Raw genomic sequence first — 21017 nt, 5'->3', positions numbered from 1 at the left:
GTAATTATTGGTACATATTAAAAATATATTTGCTAAGATTGCATAGGTTCTCTTTTACGTCTTGGTTAAGTAATAATAAAATAAGAAATCTAAGAAATGATTGTTTTTTAATTAGGGTTGGGCAAAATGGTTATAATTTTCTATAGCATACTTATGAGAAATAGCAAAATTTGATAAGGTTAAGCAAAATGAAATTCTGGCATTTAGTGCTATATTTTAGCCTGAAATGTGCCCTCATGTCCATTTTGGAAGTCGGGAACATATTTTGTGCCCCCACCCCCCCAAAAAAGCACAAAAAAACAAGTGCTTCGAACAACAGCCTCTCGTCTTGCATCCATTTTCCTTGCTCTCGTTCTACCGCAAAAGGATTTAGAATAGAAGTTATGTGTCATGGCATTATGGAAACATTTTTGGAATTCCACTTAACAAGCATCATGTGAAATGCCGTAAATTATGCGAGATTACAACAGTGAAAAGAAAATTTATCTTAAACATGTTACATTTCACAGTGCGGTTTCTACTGATCACTCTCATGCATAAAAGGGGATTTGAGTCACAAAGAGGATTGCAGGTAGCTGGAGACTAACCTGATGCACAGTTTGATCTCCTTCCTGGTAATCCTTAGACTCTACTGTCCCTACTTGAGTGCTCATGTGAGGGCCTCTAATAGTAATCCAACTTTCATTAGGCAGGTTTCAAGGTGCTGTTCGTACAATTTGACGTAGTTTGGCACCTCCACCAAGTGGCGTCCTAAGGCTGCTACATTACCCCGCGATATGGCGCTGCCAACCCTGGTTTCGCAGTCATCGGAGTTGTTATGGGGTTGAACTACTGAATATCGAGCCTAAGAATATCCAGATACAAGAATATCATGGCCAGAATATTGAGGGACAAAATATTTTAAGGTAAGTGCATAGAAAAGAAGTATTGATTTACCCCTCATAGCTCCAAATCTACGTGCCTGGAAGATACATATATTGTCACGGTACATATATGTGGAGTTAGGCATAGAAAATGTATACTTACCTATTTTATGATCTTTTAGTTGCAATATTTTGTCCTCGAAATTATATGCTTCGATATTCAGAGTGCACATCTTGCCTGGGGTATTCCGCCAGGTGCAACCTATTGTATTTTCAGCGGCGGCTGGCACAGGTACGTGCGGTGGGCGGACGCGGCAGGGGGAAAGTCGACAGACGACGGAATAGGTATTATTCATTTATTTAATTATACCGATTCTGTTGTCTGTAACTTCCCCCCCCCCCCTCCCTCCCACCGCCTCACCGCGCTTACCTGTGCCGGCTGCCTCGGTGTAGTTTTCATTTGGTTCAAGCGTGCCAATTCTGAATTTTATTTTTTGTAATTTTCAAATTTTTATGTTTGTTTCTGCTTTTCTCATGTGCGTTTCATCTGTGTCTAAGTTTCATGTGTTTTTAGTCTACATTTCAAAACACTGCTGCTATAATGCATCTTCTGGCCATGGTCCAGCAGCAGGACTCTATGTTCCGAGAACTGTATATCTTACAGCTCATGCACATTATATGTCTGTGTACATAAAGTTCTGCAGATCTATAAATCAGACCTGGTGCCTCTGTGACCTGGTGCCTTTAGAGGCTTATGATGGGACACTGTACATATGTGGGTTTGGTTTCAGTGTTCTCTTCTTTGTTCTTCTTAAGAGCCCATTATAAGTGGTTTAGTCTCATTTAGGCTGTCTGCTACAGAACACTTAGTTGGCTCCCTCTTCTCTTTAAGGTTGAGAGGGCACAGGTACAGAAGATCCCATTGTGTACCATAAAGTGACAGATTATTTGAGTTTGTAGTTGTGTAGTTTCTACACCCAATCGTGGACTTTTGATCCATTGACATTGAAAGATATTTACCCCACTTACTTAGGAGAGGCGAAAGAAAGAGAGACAGATGTGTGAGAAGAAAGAAAGCCAGACAGGTAAGAAAGAAACAAAGAAAGAAAGATGACAAAAGAAGGTAAGAAAGTAAGATTACATCATCACTGAGTCCTGGAAACAAGTTGCACAGCTGGATTTCAAGCACATGTCTGTCAAACAAACATTTTGTTTCCTGTTGCAAAACGAAGCTCATCTGTAAGCCTGAATCTGAGTTTCCAGCTGCCACAGCCTTGGTTTGTTGTTTCACTGAATTCTCAGGAGTTCCCTGCTCTCAGGAAGCTTACGGTTCACATTTCCTCGGTTCAAGGTCCCATGTTAGGTCAAAGATGAGAAGGCTTAGTCCATTCCCAGCTATTCATTGACCCAGAGTGAGAATGTTTCCCACCCAAGGTCTGTTGGCCTGAATCTGTCTGCATTGTGGCATGGACACTTTGATGTTGGGTGTTAGCCATCTGGATGACCTCCCGCCCCCAACCCAAGCCGGACACACATATGTACTAAGCCAATAGGTCACATGTAAGGGAAAAACCTGCTAACCACCATGAAAAACCTTACGCTGCACTGTGCACTGTTGCTTTGTGTAGGTGATAAACAGTAGAATGTTTGGCAATAAAAACATTGTTTTTCACAGAATTATGCTTAAGTGCTCTTTTGTAACATTTCAGCCCTCCTGCTCTGGCACCATCTGCTATAGCCGTTAATAGTCTGCCTGTGTTCTTTTTTTAATAATTTTTTCCTAAAACACAACCCGTACCCTTTCTTGCGAAATGGGTTGTTGTTGCTCAGTGTATGGGATGGTTGGGCAAAGCAGACTTCCTAATCTGTAAAAAAAGAGCTCTCCATTAGTCACAACATCCCTTTAATGTATGTATGTGATAGGTGTCTACAGGTGAAAATATTGGTGAGTGAACACCTTCTTGGAATTGGAGTAAATAAGCGAAGGGAGAAAGCTTAGTTTCTTTTTAGGGATTCACACCCTATCCACCAGGAACCAACCAAGAAAATGTTTGAGGGAAAACTGTGCCAAATGGTGCATATCAAAGTATAACTTTAACATGGTGGGTAAAAATCTGGAAGATCTGAATGGCCACTCTGAAATAGTCCGTTTTTTGTAGTGGGCGGTGATGTTTCAATGGGGTGTTGGGACTCACACTCCTCAAGAAAACATTGAAAAAAATTATGACCAAAAGGAGGATTTATAAACATAATTTCTCCAACATCGGATAATGAGTTATAGATATTACAGACAGTTAAGAAAATTTGGTTTTAGAAGGTCACCTCGGCTATCATTTTACAGAATGTTTTTCTTGTTACTGCACATGATTTATGAATTCAAATAGTTTCAAGAAGATTGTCATTCATGCTATCAATAAGCCACCAAAGTCAACAATTGCTCTAATAATAGCTTTAAATATATTACAGAAATTCAATAATTTTGCTCACGTCATTAGCTTGGTAGTTTCTGAAATATCCACATTTCATCATTTAAAACCAAATTTAAATTTTAGATAAGTAAACTCAATTTTCCAAAAATGATTATTTTGCCCACTTCGGCGGCCCTTCATGTTGAGGCCTCATGAGATGTAAGGAGAAGGGAGCTGCAGGGCTCTAGAAGGGTATTCCATCTAAATAGCAAATCAAAAATGTCATCTGACCATAATATTTTGGTCAAACTACAGTGATTACACAAATATCATGGAGAAAAATATTGGGAGTAAGTTTGCTATAATATAGAGCATAGAAATGTTCTATATGATAATATTTTTTATAGTGTATAACTATAGTGTATAACTATGTTGTATGGTATTATGGTCTTATTTCATTACTTATGTTATTCTGAAATTGATAATCTATTGGTTTTAAAAACTAACATATATATATATATATATATATCTTTTGGATTTAGAGGTTTATTGTTTGGATCGTGTTTTTTCAATTATATATTAATTAATGTTAATAACTTTTTTAAATTGTTTACATGTCTGGTAAACGTCTACATTTTAATTTTGGGCTGCAGCAGTTATTAGAGGATTGAGTGGCATTTTTTTTTTTAAACTATGGAAATGATATGTAATTGATGAATGTATTATCATACAGATTATTTAATTGGAAATTAACTTTTTTATGTTTAATTAATGTTAAATGACAAATCTATTAAATGTAATTTTTCGTTTATTTGACATATTGTTTAGATGTGTAGTGTTATTTTTAACGTTTATATTAATTATTGTTATTGTTTAATATATTGAATTTAAAGAACTAGAATGTTTACCTAGCTCACAGATTGTAGCTGCCCTCAGAGAAATGCTGCTGGAGATGACAGCTCTAGAATCATTCATTTTCCTGTATAGAAGCCTAGATATGTACATGAAATGTTTTTTTATCTTGGCTGCTACAAGGTCCTGAACAAAACATGTCTTGTGTAGCTTGTATCAGTTTTAACTATGTTTTTAAAAAGTAGCCTTGATATTTTGTATGATTTACCGAGTTACTCGTTTTAAAGTATGTTTTAATTAATTCCCTTTGAATGTAGAAAATAAATGTATACTTTTAAATGTATTTTAACATATCCTTTTCTTTCATTTACAATAAAAATAATTTTGAATCCATTGGGCCCTCACACAAGGCCTTTCAACATCGGATACAATGAAGTGGGAAAAAGTAAACAGAAAATTCCATATCGAAACAATAGCTCATTTTAAGTTTCTCACTACCCATCGTCAGTCGGCAAACAGCTCCCCATGCCACTAAACCTTTTCTGATGCACCTTTAAATGAAAGACTAAAGACTTCTATATCCGCAAAACTCTTACTATTTTATAATGGTACCAGGTGACAGAGTTTGTACTTTGAGGAAACAAATGTGGAAAGGGGATGCTGGACAATGGTTGGGTTGCATTAATGATTATTGCCCCTTTAACAATATACAATGCAGTAAGTGACTAAAAATGGATTCTTCCCCCTCAAATATTTTAACCAGATGGTTTCATATCTGCATTTACAACTCAAGGCTCATTTTCTTCAGCCTAGTGTACAGGAAATGATTTAAAGTGAACGTCTGCTATTGAGCAAAATGATGCCCAATGGTCATGAATGTAGATTGTAAGCACAATAGTTGTTCATTAGAAATCTTTGGTTTAGCTACTGTTGCAGCTTTTGAAAGTACATCTCACTCTATTTGCAAGACTTATTACTTACATGGATGAGAAAGATATTTGAGATTATATTGAAATTGCCTCATCATTTTAGCATTCGAGAGATTAACCATAATTACTATGACAAAATGAAACCAATCATTTTGTTCATTTACTGTAGTCTCCTCTGTAGGAAAATATTTTATATCTACAGCCCCCTATTCCAGCAGCCGGTTCTGGGTTCTCTCTGACTACCTGGTGAGGGTGAGAATAAACCCTCCTGAGATTACATTTTTGTTATCTAGGGCTTCGGTGCAATATATATACAACACATCGAGTGAATTAGAAGAAAAACTATAATACCCAGAACGTTCTATGAAAAATCACAACCCCCCTGATCTGCAGTCTCTTGACCAATCACAATCTTCCACTCAAACACCAATGACACATTTAGGACCACCGCGTCTAGTAGCCAGATCTGAATCAAGATTTGCACATCTTATTGCTGCTTCCGATTTGAAAATAAATAGAGCAAAAGTTTTAAATAATCTTTCAAATAGATTATTCCATCATAACTCACTATTAAGGATGGTAAACACATTATATCAGAACACATCAATTATAACATATTGGTAATCCTTAAAATAACAACCGGCCCAATGGATAGTGTCGCCACAAGATCAGCATTGCTAGGGGGGTCAGGCAGGGTGTGTGCTTGCCCCCTTCCTTTTCACCCTTCAAGAGGGTGTTAGTTGAGAAATGGTAAGACAAGCCCCAGATAGGGCAGTGTTTTGTTTTTAGCCCTTTTCTATGCCGACGATGCACTCCAAATGGTCCGCATGTGAAGCAGTCTTCCATCTCTCCTGGGCAACTTTGTGGAATGCATGGGTGGCATAGACCTTAGAGTGAACTAGAGCAAGACATTTATTATGACTTGTGGCCCTCATCTGTCCACCTCCTGGATTTTTTAGAGTGAAGGACAACCAGGAGGTGATGCAGATCAACACATTTTCATTTCAGGGGAGCCAGATTGATTCGGTTGGTACCTGGAAACAGCAAATACCTTTTTAGGAACAATCAGTTCGTAAAGGCAGCAACCACAACTTTTCACCAAAGTTGTGGAAGAAACCCGTCAGGGAAATGTGTATAATTTTCCGGGCGAATTGCATTTCAGTGGCTACATACGAGGCCGGCATCTTGGGACATGTTAATGTTTCACAGCTAAATGTTTCAGAAAATACTTTCTTAAAGAAGCCTTTGTCGCTCCCTCCAGCTGCTCAACCTGCGTGTGCCACAAAGAAATTGGGCATGCCTTTTTTAGAAGATCTTATTAGACTCCACCCATCTCTTTGGTATAGGGTTTGGATGAAAAATGAGAGTCCATCTGAATAGACAGATACTCTGTGACTGCCTAGCACTCAACTCTGTGCATTGTATGCCCTGGATCATATAAAGGTCTTTGCGACAAGCTAGGAACACCGGACTCATTTGATGACCTGTTGATGTTAACCCAGCTCAGAAAGTCAGAACTTAAAGTAAATTTTATAAATAAATAAATAAATATGTGCTTGCATCTTTTTAAACATGGTAGATATAATTAAATCAGTAGTGATCATAGTGGTATTTATATACCAATCTGTTAACAGAAGATGGTCTACAATCTTACCAGGACCGATTCATAACAACATCGTAGGTTTGCTCTCATGAGATGTAGATTAAATATGCCCCATATGTTAGTGGAATTTCCTCATCAGAATTATTGGTCCCGAGAGCTTGTTAACTACCCATGCACTCTATGTTTTTTTGCCAGGTCTTTAATGTCCCTAGATCAATCTATATTATACCAATGCAGACCTACTCTTACTTACTTGCAACAGTTACTATCGCCTGAGGTCTGCTCTGCTCTTTCCACTTACATCTTTCACTTTAGAAGTATCTGAAACCATCTTGGAGCCTGGCAATTTTATATTAGAGTGGAATTGAGAAAGCGGGTTATGAAGTGATTAACATTTTAACCTGATGTTTATCTTTTTAATCTTGTTTAGAATTGAATCTGCTCAATCATATTTTTAGTATCTGATTGTATATAATGCATTAATTTTGTAAAACACAAGTGTAATAAAATGCATGTTCCTTTTGTACTTTTATGGTTTTTAAAACATAAAGGTGAATAAAGTTTAAAAGAAAGAAGGAACACTTGCAAATATAAATTGGGTGGCATATTCTGTATCATTAGTAGAACTGAAAATAGTTTTCAGACTTTTTCTATTCATGACTTTAGTCAAAACAATTTGGACTCTATGACAGGACCATTAACTCAGAATATGCAAGTTCAAAGCTGATCTACAACCATATAAAAATGATCACTTAAAAGTTTAAAAATAATTCCTTAAACATGACCTCTGAACACCAGTCTATTATCCAACAAGTCAAGTCGTGTACCTACTTTAAAGTCTTTGAATGCCATAATGCCTCTCTCTCAATGTACTCTAAAGGTAGAAACATCTACGAGTCGGGGGTACACGCAGGTGGACGCCGTCCAACCTGCCAAGAAGTTGGGTCCCGCTGAAAAAGTATGCTGAATTCGTCCCGGCGTATTTTCCAAACACCTGGACACTTTTAGCAGCGCCTGCACGTCTTTATCCACTTTTGATCCACAACAACGTGCAGGTGGGGAGGGTGTTTTCTTAGTTCAGACTTCTGCTCGGCCCATAACAAAGGCCGAATCTGAGGAGTCATCAGGCCTCCTTCTGTTCAAGTCTCCTGGCTGGGAGCAGTCAGGAGCCTCACACCTAGAAGCAAATGCAGCAGAGGGGAAACAAAGGCTCACACCTTGTTAGCACTTCACACATACTTGAGAGGCAGCTTTCCACTTTGTTCAGGCTCTGTTTAGGAGATATGCATGTGCTGTAAGAATGTCAGATGTGTTGGTCTTTCCCAATATTTACAGAAAAAAAATAGCATTTATATAGTGCTTACTACCACTGAGGAGGTGTTGTAATAATTTAAATATTACTAGTTTTTTCTTGTAAAGCACTATGGGTGGAAGATGTTTACGCTGACAATGGGGCTTTGGGAGGGGCGGCCGACCAACGGGAGGCATGCCTCCCCCTGGGATTTTTGGCGCCCAGAGGGGGAGGGGGGCCCGGGGCACAGATCCAGATTTTTGGGCTGGTTAGGCTGGGTCCGGGTAGTTGGGCTGTTTTTGGGCTTCCCCTTGGGCTGGTTGGACTTGGGGCTATTTAACCGGACATTTTGTGTCACTGCCCACCATTTTGGTGGCAGTGACACGGCAGCCGGTGGAGGGTCGTTTGGGCACGAGTTTTTTTCCCGCCCTCCCTCCCCCTTTTTGGTGGGCAGTAGAGGGTGGGGGTTCTTGGGGTAGGGATGTTTTTGTTCGGAGGGGTTTTCTTGTGAGCTGGTGCATCAGGGGTTTGAATGGTTGTGGGGGTTTCTCGTGTCACTGGAACAGGTGCGGGTGTGCAGAGCCAGAGGTGACGTTTCTCCTAGTTTAAAAGGGGGGACATGGCAGGAGGTCTGGGCTGTCTGGCAGGGGATGGTGAATACTGATGTCATGTTAGAGTTGGGTAGGCAGGGAGACATGTTGCAGGGGGGATGTTGTGTTGTTGTTGCTATGTTGGGAAACCACTTAGGGGTGGGGGTGGGGGGCTGTCAGACAGGGCTGTACTTAGTGAGATTTAGTTTTGTTGGCACAGGCCAAGGATTGTTATGTTAGGGTGTAAAGCGGCCTTTGTCACACCATTTTTTGTGTCTGTGGTCGGTTACCCCCCCCCCCCCCCCCCCCGGTGGGCCCCAAAAGGCATCATTGCTTTATGTTTAGCTTAAAAATTTTTGAATCATCTGCCTATATCAGGAGGGTTTCCCTATATCCTCGAAATGTGCTCCAATGTACTCATGCTAGACTTGTTAAACATATATGCAAGGGTTTAAGCTCTGATGTCACGCGCCGTGTTGTCACGCGCCGTGATGTTATGTGCCGTATTGTCACTTGCATACTGATTAACAAGGTTAGTCCCCCCCACTACATTTTTAGGACTTGTGCCCTGGAAGTAACTGTTTCATAAGCTTATAAACAGTTGACTACAGAGATTAGGTTCTGCTGGAAAAGATGGATAGGATATATGTATGAAAGCAGTTTGAGCTTGCTTAGAAAGTACAAAGGTGAAAAACCTACCTCGCACGTCTCACGCGCGAACGTGAGGTCTAGCCAAGAAGCACAGTCCATTTTTCTCAGTGTTCAGCATGAAGCCCTACCCGGGCATTCCCTCAACGTACACATGGCAAAATTATTGCAAAAATATGAAGTTGGAGACATTCTCAAAATTCTAGATATAGTACCCCAGATTCATAATATGCTAATTTTAGATGGATTTACTCTATTGTAACAATCAAAGAACTTTATCTCATACCCATTTTTTGAATTTCAAATCTGTACCTAGAGTTTCGAACTTCTGAGAAGTTTTCCAAGCCTACCAAGTTGATTAAATGTCCGTCGAATATTTGAATAATATAAGCAAAGGTTATGCACTAAACAGAAAGAACCCTCCAGTCACAATTTCTGGAAAAAATGCTTTATGATATAACTTTATTAGGAAAATTAAATGAGGGCTGTGTGAGTGAGCACGGAACTGAGAGGGGTGAGGTAAAGCTGCTGATGGGAGACAGTGGAGGTGTTTATAATAATGTAAAACTTCATAATAAAATAGAAATGATACAGACATCAGAGAAGAAAGCACTGTTTTCTATCAAAGAATAAGAGAATCCTTCAAATTCTTGGAATTGTGGTTTTACTGAGCGCACAGCTATTAATTCATTTTTTGAGGCGTTACAAACAGGTCTGGGCTTTATTAGAAAAAACACTAGGCCGGGGCTGAATTTCATTTACGCGGGAGGACATTTAGTGAATGTAAGCAGCTGTTCGCGCTGCTGTTTATGTTCTATTGCATTTAGCTCCATTTTCTTAGCGCAAAATGCATCCTCGCATCCACTTTGGACACAATGGGGCCTTTTGGCGCTACGAAAATAGCATTAAATGCAGAATTACTATTCTCGCATAATTGCCTGTAATCTTGCAGAATTTTGGGGTAATTCTGCTTGATTGCGCTACACGGAATTCCGCGATTTACGCCCACCCCTAAAAAACAAAACGGCGGACACAGTGAAAAAAGCACTATATGCCGCTTTCCATTCTTACGCCACCCTCTGGTAAAGGGTGAATTTAATGTAAGGAATAATAAAAGAAGGTGTTGCAGCTTGAGTCTCTCTTTACTAAAAATAATTTTTTTAAACCCAGAAAGGGTACAATTGGTTAAAAAAATAGATGAGGTAAGGAATAAAAGGGTAAGATATCGGAATGAGGAGGAGAATGGAGGATACATTTGTTGGTACATTAATTAAAAATAATAATGAATAAAAAAGGAAATGATATGAATTAAAGTCATAGTTCCTCAAAATACTATAGAAGTTAATGAAATTATCTTTTAAGAGATCGGGCTCCGAAAACAAACACTCTAACATTAACTAGCCCATATAGATAGCAAATAATTAACAAGTCCACCCCCAAAAACATTGAATCCTTGCTTTCAGTCCACATTCAATTAAGGAAAACTTTTTTGCTGTTGGTTTTGCTTCTGTGACGGAAGCAGGGACAAAGAGATCCAGAAGGGATTAGCGTAACTGCTTCAACCAAGAGGGGAAAAAAACAAAAAGCAGAAGTCAAAATGGCGGGTGTCCGTACAGATTGTCAGTGGGCGGGTCTTACAGTGTTTGGTCCTGGACCTCCTCGCCTTTGGCCTAAGAGAGTACATAAACGCCTCCCATCCCATCCCCAACTACCAGAAGTGGCGGCTTGGTTCGTGGGTAGGCCCTCTCCACTAGGACCGCCTTTCTCAATGGCCGTGGAGTGCGTTAGCGCACCCTTAAAGAGAGGTTGATACTCCCAACATTTTGTGACCGTGGGCTCGTGTCCAACAAAGCAGCCAAACACTGTGACTTTGTGGCAAAAAAAGACACGCGTTCAGGTGCGCGCATGCGCTCACCTCCCCAGTGCCCTCCGTGTTTGAAAGTTACATTTAAAATGTCTGCAATTACTTTTTAAAGGGAAAACACATAAATGTTGTCAGTTGCAGCGGGCACTATTCAAAGAAAAAATTCAAACGGATTCCCATAGTGACATGAGGATGTACTGGGCTAGGATCACTCATAGCAAAGACACAGAAACCTCTACAGCCAGGATGATGAGGCAATGCCATTCTCAGAACTGACTTTCCAGCACAGTTTAGCTTTGTATTATTGGAAATATTGGAAACTGACACAAGGCAAACACAAAGGTGATGTAGTTTGGCCTTGGGGCTGTAAAGCTGCAAAGTTATTTTCTTGTGAACCTCTTTGCAAAGGTCACAGAGTTACATATGATTAGGTGGTCGAGTGAAAATCTGAACATTTGCAATACTTTTAATATTGCATGTTCTTCATTAACACCATTTTGTTTATGAGTATAATCAGGGCTTTATGTGGGATGAAAAAACTGGGAAATCTCTCAAAGGGGTGTGGCCAATGTAATTAAGGGCGTGGCTTAAAAATCTGTGCTTAGCATAGTGTGCCACCCGACTTGTATTTTGTTGTTTCTGTCATTGGATCTAGATATTTGATACAACAAGTAAAATCATACCTACAAGTCAGGACTATTGGCTTTGTCAATGGTTGTTAGTTGCATAAGATAAATAAGCAGCAACTATCGCTTGTATATAATATTGGAAAAGCTTCCACTTAAAGCCCTGGTGACACAACAACGTTGCTGCTCCTGAGTTTCAAAAAGAGAAGGGAAATCCAGAGAGAAAATGACTCTTTAAAGGATTTCCCTTCCCCAACAACATTCACCTGGCATGACGTCATGCCGTAACTTCTCCACTAGTGAGAAGTGAGCAGTGTGAACAGCACACATTGATGTGCCTGCTGTCACTGCAGTCCGGAAAAAACGGACCGTCTGTGCCAGGACACGAAACAGAGCCCGACAGAGACCCGTTTCGAGGCTCCCTTAAAAAAACTGCTGGTGCTCAGCACCGGTGAGACCCGGCCCACTTAAAGCCCTGAGTATTATAAACCCGTTAGGAAAAGTGACTGTAAGGTTGTAAGGTTGGGTAAAGAAACGCTGATCTCTAAGTTGCTATCTACATATTTTAAGAAATACATGAGAGAGATAGTGAAAATAAAACAGATTTTGTAATATGAGGTATATTTTATTGCATTTTTGAGTTAATGTGCACATGTGATTTCTGAAAGAATGGTTTCCATTGGGCGTTTATACCAGAGTTTCGGTAAAGCACATGGTCTTTCTAGGAGTAACAATGTGCAGTTGTGTGACATCATATGGGAGAGTATCAGAAAAATAGGGAATGAATTCCAACCAAACTGAGGCAAAAACTTTAACGCTCACTTGCAATCAAAACATTAGAGCAACCTCCAGGAATTACGAAGGAACGTGAAACACCTGCTGGGTAATGTTTTCGCACAGTTTCTGAAAACATCTGCACCTCTGCCATTAGAATGAGTTTTTTGGTTTCCTGTAAATTACATTAAAGTAATTTCCATAAGACTGGTAATTAGAACAATAAATGGGCAATTTCCTTGAGTGTCAAGATTAGCAGATTGGTCTTAAATGGGCAATTAGACGCCCACTTTGGCCAAGGAAAACTCTTCAGTTTTCTTTCAAGCAATTATGACAGGAAAGGAGGTGAACCAGCTGCTAGCACGAAGAACCAGGTCACTAAATTAGCCCTCAAGCCTTTATCCTATGAGAGTTTTGTAAAATAAACCTTTAAAGGGCCAGTAGGGTTGATTGTTAGATAGTGCATGGACACCTAGATGGTAGAGGAGTAAGTTACCTTGGGTTCAAGATGACAAGCTGGGCTTATAGGCAGCTAAACTTGCAAAAAGGCTTGAAGAGGTAAACAACTCCTGAAGGCATATGCCAGCGTATGATGGGAAACTGGGAAAGGGTTCATTGAGGGCGCCTTTGGATTTATGTTGGGCCAAAATGGCAGTAGGGACATATGGAACCCCATTTTGGTGCTATTCAAATTTGAAATTTGTAAGGTGACCAGAATGCTTTGTTTAGGAAATTCTTGTTCGTCCAAAATAAACCACAGTGTACATATTAACCCGTTGGCTGCTGCCGTCGGTCAACGGTCGTCGCGAGCACTACCTTGGTAGTGCTGAGCACGTCCGTTGGCCGACGCGGCCCCACCCGTTCCATCGAATGTTCAGCACTGGCGCAGAACGTTCGAAGCAGCCAATGGGTTAAGGATGGAGGTGGGTAATATGTTTCAGGTAGCTGCGATTAATCGAGTCCGCTTTTGCGTTTGGGTGAATAAAGTTGCAATGTCTACATTTATATATGGTGTAAATTTAGACCCTGTCAGTTGTTCCATTCATAGAGAGGGGAATATTAAGGGGAATGGAAAACCTCTGAGAGTTTTAACGGAAATAGGACCCACACAGGCTTACGGACCATAACAGGACACAGACCCATCAGTCCTTACACGAACAACAACATATCTCAATGTGGCACCTCATTTCCTAGAGTTTCAGGGCTTTTAGAGACACATATTCCAAGCTTGGCTGGCTCAATGGATGCGAGTTGTTATATGGTTCTACATTTCCTGAGGGCACAGTAGCCTGTAAGACAATTCACTGGCCCTTCTGTATCAGCTAATATGATGAACGTTTAGCACTGGCTGAAACAATGAGCCATCTCACCTGACAAGACCAGTGATTAATTTGGGCCGATGGTTTCCGGTTGCTCAATGCCAGCATTTAATCAACACTGGCGCTTTTCATGAGCACCAGTTAAGGGCACATTCATTTACGGGGAGATGAAGTAATTTACCTAGAATCACATGATGTTGAGCCAACGCCGAGACTCGAACCTGGTTCCCCAGTGCCGAACTCTGCAGTTCTGGCCGTTACACCACATCCTCTCTCAACTTTCATGGTTAGTAGTTGGCTCTGTTTTAAATGGATTGTGAGGAAATGTATGTCTGATTTAAAAAAAATATGATGATTGACTATCTGGAATAAGTATCCTTTTTAAATGTATGTGCTTTTATGGTTATATCCAACCGAAATAAAGTTTTTTGGAATGGAATGGTTAGTAGTTGGCTCTGTTTTAGGCGACGCTAACAGGAGAAATAGGCTGGTGCAGGCTGCCCCCTGACCAAAAGCCTTATTTTACTAGTTAACCATAAGACAAGATAGAGTGGTAGTAGTGTTGAAAATCCCGGGTACACTATTCGAAGATCCTCCTGGTAGATTATTTTCTCTTTCGGACACACTTTGGGCACAAAAGAAGCACTTCAAGATGGGCCGCACATGTGGTCTACATGCTTATTTCGCGTGCTCCCAAACCGTATACTAGTCTTGATGGTTTACTACTTGCAATGCGGTACTCCTTTTAACATGGCTGACAAACTTTACAATGGCCAGGCTATTTATTTTTATTTTTATTTATAAAGTTTTATATAGCGCAAACATGATCCCGAAGGATATCAGAGCGCTTTACAATTTAAGGGCTTAGAACTCTTAATTTAAAATACCTCTCCCAGACACAAAGACAAAAATCTAAAACTATGTTTTATATCAAATAAAATAGATAGCATCTTGCATACCTAATGAGGCAGGAAAGTCCTCCTGATATATTAAAGTAAGAATCATTAGAAGAGTTAAATTCTTGAAGTGTCTGCACTGGCGATACGTTTTTAGCTTCTTGAGGTCCAGGATCGACCCATATTCTCATGTAGCCTTTTTCACCACAAAGATTATGGAATTACGGGGCATATTACCAACAACTAGCGATAATTATCGCTATGCTGGCTTAGCGGCAATATTTTTATCGCCGAGCTGCGGCGATTTTTATCGCTTAGGAACCTTGTTATTATCAAGGTTTATCTCCTAAGCGATAAAAATCGGCCGAAATGCATGAATATCGCTGAAGAGTCAGCGATATTCATGCATTACCGAGCTAATGCTCTTAGCCATGTTATCCACTTACCATTGGATAACATGGCTAAGAACTGCTCAGGGGCAGGTGTTAGATTTTGGAGATATTCGCGCTTAGCGCGAATATCTCCAAAAGTTGGTAATAGGAGATAGCGATGTTAGCGACTGTTTCCAGTCGCTAACATCTTGGCACGCCCACTTTGCATTTCATTAGTGATAAATTTCACTGACATGCAAAGCGGGGCCCAAGATGGTCGCTATCTCCTACTAGCTGTCGCTAACTGGTGTTAGCGACAGCTAGGTAATAGGGAGATAATTTTATCTCTGCTTTCTTGGCTTTTAAAGCCAAAAAAGAGGAGATAAACCCCCTTGATAATATGCCCCTACATCCCTTCTCACATTCTTCTGGTGGTATGGAGGATCACGTCCTTCTTCTGTAACAAGTCCTGGATTGCCTTTGACATGAATAATTCCGGTGGCCAACTAATAGTCATGAGCTATTTTTTTTAACCTGCATCAGGGGAAGACTAAATGAGCCCTCCATTTGTAAACCCATGCCGTGTCATGATTGACACCATGATTGTATGTGGTCTGCAGGAGTAGTTCTTTTGTACATGAAAGGGTGTAGGGCACCCCTTCGGTTTTAGTTATAGTCACAGCAACTTCTCCCCCTTTCCCTGTGTCCCTTTTATGCTTCTCCTTTCTTTCTTTCTGTAGAAACATTTCTATAGCCACCATGGGTGTCAATTCATTGAAATGCCAGGGGTAGTGGAAGTGACATTACACGCCCTTTGACCTCCACTTTCACTCACACACATACTTGTACATGCACACAAATTCACTCTCTCACACATAAAACACTCTCACCCGCAAGCACACACAACATACATTTAAAAGCATTTTTTTTAACTTACTTCAGATGCAATGGAAGGGCATGTTCCAGCTTATTGTACTCAATTTTTATTACACTATTAGTGAATAATATATTTTATTTATTTGTGCAATAAAAAATTGGCAGAAAATAAAGAGTGGAGCCTCAGCTGCCCCAGTGTTACTAGAACGGAATTTGCCACCTCTGAGGCCAGGGGTCACAAAGGCAGTGCTAGGGGTGGCAAAGGGCAAGCCAGGGGTCGCAACTGCGACCCCTGGTGACCCCTAACTGACGTCTGTGATAGCCAAAGGCGTGTGTCTGGATGTAAATCACACCTACTTGAATGCAGCAGGAAGAAGCTCATATGCTCATAGATCCAGCCACCTTGCAACCCTGACCATGGGGGTCTGCACTGTCCATAGTTGCAATATTCTCCAGTTATGTTTTTTCCTTAATCTTCTCCAAACTCCCAATCAAGTGTCACAGAAAATTCTCCAACTCCTACTTGCATATAAAACCTACCCCGACTGGTCTTTGTTCAGTGTAATAAAGTGCCCTAAGTAATGGGAAGTTTATATCTCTCAGCCAGAGTAATTGTTTTAAAATTGAAAAGAAAATGTCTTTTATTGACATTACAAATTAAACCATTGCTCTTCACTACCCCCTGTAAGGCACAGTCTGCACGGTTACTGTGGTTTTTTTCTGAACATAGAATGCCAAGGAGAGCCACTTTGTAAAGTTACATCTGTAACACTCAGACTTTAGGTTTGAAAAGTGTTTGCCTTACCCAGGAGGACTAAGGTAAGACAATTTTTTAAGTACATAGAGTTGGTCATCCAAATCCCTGTGCATACCTTGCAGTGGTGGCATGCCATACTGTCTTTGGAAAATCATTTTTATGAGGATGTGGAATAGTGGACATTTGCACAGGTGTAAAACAGAACACACTTGGCCCCATCTAGTTCCTAGGAGCTATTTAACATCTATTTGTATTTGACATTGGAAACTAGCAATACGGGGAAGTCAAGGAAGCCTAGGACTGTGACACATTTACATTTTAATTGTAATTTATTGGCTCCCTCCTTACTGGCATGATCAGAACACCAGCAGAGGAGATCTTCCCCATTGTTAAGGTCCAATATTTCATACCTACGCTGCTCATGGATCGAAAATGCTGACTTGATTATACTCAGATGCACATGTTCTTACTCTGCAACACTAAAGCGATGCCACTACATCGATTCATGGCAGCATTCCATTCTTGAAACTCACACGCTATTTAAATGAATATATTTGTATCTTGGGTAAGCCTGGGCCGTGAACTCAGTTTGCGGAGTTTGCAGAGTTTTCTGCGCTCCACAGAGCATGCAGAGTTCAGAAAAACTCAACGGAGTGTTTTTTTACCTCGTTCGCGCTCCCCAACGTCAAGTTGGCAAGCGTGAATGAGGAAAATCACCTACTGGTGAGATATTCCCTCGCTTGCGCTCCCCAACGGCAAGTTGGCGAGTGCGAGCGAGTCTCGTCCACCTTCCGGCGAGATTTCTCAACACGGGTGGTCGGATTTATCAACGCTGGCGGTCACGGGTGGTCGTGACTGCTCGCGTTGAGAAACTTTCTGTTCGCGTTGCCGCTCAATTAGAAAATCTACTCAAGTGGCAGAAAAGATGCAGCCCCCTCTTGCGCCGGCGCATTGTGCCATTCGCGTGGATTTTAGAGAGCAGGATACATACTGGGCGCTGAAAATCAATGCGAACAGGTACGACCAAGCGCACTCCGCCACTTGCGGAACTCCGCGTAGCACGGCAGAGTTTTCTGGTCACTTCGTGGAGTTCTACGCGAACTCCGCTCAGACTTAATCTTGAGCCATTATCACAATGGAATGTTCATTCTTGCTACCTTTTAATAAGTCATGAAATTATAAGTCAGCAGTGGACTTAAAATTGTAGTAGCTCTGATTTCAAGAATGGTGAAAAACGTTAGACCAGCGACTCTCCTCCAATTACAGTCTATGGATTTCTCCACTTCCTAGATGGGTGGGAAGTGCTATAGTTAAGGGCTCCTTCTTGGGGACAATGGGTCTCTTGGCTTAAAAGCCTCAGCTGGGAGTTCACTATTAGCAGGGCAAGTAAATGTGATTACAGGAGCAGCCAGGTAGTTGTGAAGGGCGAGGTAGAAGTTGAACGTGTTGGCCTTTGGACCTTTCAAAATTAAACCACATAAGTAAACGTCCTTTGGCGCAGGTCTTCACATGCTTTAAAAACTATGATGCCATCACATCAGATGGGTACCTACCTGGCTGAACCCAACTTCCATTATAAGTCCTACCCAAGCCTAAAAACCATTCTGTGATGGCGGAGGACCTCACCGGATTTGTGGAACCCAAGCTCACAGCCTCCCGGGGGATAAACTTGCTGGAGTATATCCATGCATGCACTGGAATGATAGCATCAGTCATCTGTACATTATTAAAACATGCTATAGCTCAGAGATAGCAGAGTCACTGCTCCATACAAGCCTGAGCCAAGGGCTTGCCATCTACTTCAGGAGTATCAAGGTAGGCCCAATTGACCTTCATCAAGGGTCTTTGACCTTGTGCTGAGCCTCATCCAGTGCAGGGCCTGTCCTTTGGTCATAGTGGCACGAACCAACTCCTCCGGGCAGCGGCTAACATCAGTGGCACCTGAAGGCCCAACGAAGACCCTACCTCTCCGGGATAGCAAACCACTAGGAAGTGTGTGAGTACGGTTTGCTTAAATCTCAGCCTAGCGTTTGCCTGGGACTACAAAGTTTTTTTTCTCTTTTCGCTGCACACAGATCTTGGAAGCCATTACCGCTTGCTATTTTTGGTAGCTGGCTGTTTGTGCCAGTGATCATTACTTCTCTATGCCTTGAGATTTCAATATCATTATCTAACAGTCAGTCATCCGTCATGTCACACCCTAAAGCGCCATTGAGGGGTGTGTGCTGTCGCCTTCTCTACATCTATGAATTTACTGACATGGCGCCACAGAATGTATTCTAATTGAAAGTCCATGCCAAATAATACAGTATCCCTGACAGAGGCTATCTGAAGATCCTGGAAGGGGACGGACCACGACAGGGGTATCACAAAACAACCTGCCTAATGAAAATTAATTAAGAGGCTCATAGTTGGTGACCATGTGTGATTGGCTGTGAATGCAGGGATTGAGGCAAGCGGCGGCAGACCTCTGCCCCTGCATTTGCAATCCCACGCAGATTATTTTTTAAAGCAATCATGTCTATTAAAGAAACTGATGCTGCTTTTAGAAACATCAGAAGACCAGTCAGTTGTCTCTAGGACAACTGTAGGATCCCTCTAAGGCTGCTGTGGCACTATTCCTAGTGGGAAGTTGGCTTATCGGGCAGGTTCCACTTAGCCAATCACACAGCACCCCCTTTGAAGTGTTGGTATCTGATCAATGGCTTGAATTGCAGTAATAAACCACTGACATGCTCCAAATTTAAGATGGGGGAGCAATCCTTTCAAGCCCCTCCTATTTGCGATTTCGACATGATCATAAAAGACCTTTTATGTGCCCCTTTTCAATTCATTCAAAGGTTTCAGTAAATAGTAAAAAGGTACTTTTTGGTTGCAAATCTTTGGATGTTGCAAATCACAGGCCATGATACCACAAAATGCCTTTGTGCATCAAAGTTTACGTCTTGGCAAAATATCTGTACAAGGCTTTATGCAGTACACACTTCACCTCACTGAAGTTAGACGAGGACTACTATTTAACAGGATACATGTCTTTCAATACTAGTTTTTCATGTTTTATTTTAGTGAATTATGGGACTTGTAATCATGAATTAGTTCAGTTTAAACAATTGCACAAATTCAATTCAAAAACATGGATTTAGAAAATTAAAGATTAGGACTTGGGTTACTCTTATCGTAACCCTAAATCAGAGATCTTCCAATTGGGGGGTAATTGGGGGTTGCCCCCCCCCCCCCCCCCTGAAGGGGCCTTAAGTGATCTCAGGGGGGAGCAGTCTCTGGCCAAGAGAAGCATCATGCTTTGTTTTAAGTGTTGAAAACATGAGCGACAGTAAGCCACTTTGTAATGGGCCATCACTAACAACTTTTGCCATTTATATCCTGACTGAGAGTATGTGTAATAACAGAGCAAACAGATGTTTAAATAGGTTTAGACATATTTACACATTGCCAATTAAGCAGAATAATTGTGCAAAAATATAGGGGGGGGGGGGCGAAGATTTTTTTTTTACCAGGGGATGCAGCATTAAGAGGTTTGAAGACCCTTGCCCTAAATTAACTTGTATCCTGATAGCTGCTTACACACTTTGCTAGAAAGTTCAAGCCAGATTATCCACAACCCTTGTCGAGGAGTCTGGAAAGTGGATGAGGAAGGCAGTGAAAAGAATATTTTGTAAGTACCAACAGAAACAACATTCAGTTGATTTTGTGTATGCAAATGAAATTATTTTTTCAATCCTAAAATGTTTTGTTCGGTAGTACTTTCCTATTGTACTTAAAAGTACACCACGTGTACTAACTTTCTGGACAAAACCTCTGCTGGACAACCTCTATAACCCACTGGAGTATTTAAATCTTACAAACATATGGCCAATGTTATGACCCTAATGTTCTAACAATTCCACATGTGCCATTACATTTGGTCTGAGATATTCTCATTTCTCTTGGCAGAATTTTTAGCCTTCACCGAGATAGTAGACAGCTGCAAACTTTACCATTGACTTAGTTTGTGAAGTTAGCAAAATATGACAATTTTACATTGTAGGAGACATTATTAATAAAAATCCCATTGCTTTGTTTGTAACTTTATATAGTGTATGAAAAAAATAAAAACCCCTGACTTTGCATGTGAAAAGCAGTGCACTTCCCACATTTAGGTAGCCCATGCCTTACCTTTAAAAAAAGACCACAATACAGTTTGCACCAGGCCATACTCTTTTACCACTCTGGGCAGGGTCTTTAAAGAAAATCTCCTGATTTAGGACTAACTTACACCTGTAAATATGAGTAACTTGTGTTTCTGCAGCTACCATTAAATTCCTGAAAGTTACCAAACTGTCTTACATCAGT

General features: G+C 40.8%; 1 long non-coding RNA gene across 3 annotated transcripts in view; it reads left to right on the top strand.

The window, feature by feature from the left end:
* Positions 1-21017, top strand: part of LOC144798474 (uncharacterized) — a 281744-nt gene that overhangs the window by 17148 nt on the left and 243579 nt on the right. For 2 of the 3 annotated variants that reach the window (XR_013603546.1, XR_013603548.1), the window contains exon 1: positions 1725-1948. The exons of the other annotated variant lie outside the window; for it this stretch is intronic. This is a non-coding gene — a long non-coding RNA (uncharacterized LOC144798474). Of the gene's footprint in view, positions 1-1724; positions 1949-21017 lie in introns of those variants that run through there. 3 annotated transcript variants of the gene reach the window in all.

The sequence above is a fragment of the Lissotriton helveticus genome, chromosome 12, assembly GCF_964261635.1.
Source record: "Lissotriton helveticus chromosome 12, aLisHel1.1, whole genome shotgun sequence".
Lineage (NCBI taxonomy): Eukaryota > Metazoa > Chordata > Amphibia > Caudata > Salamandridae > Lissotriton > Lissotriton helveticus.
Note: the sequence above shows the minus strand (reverse complement) of the source record. Positions and strands in the feature narration are given on the sequence as shown.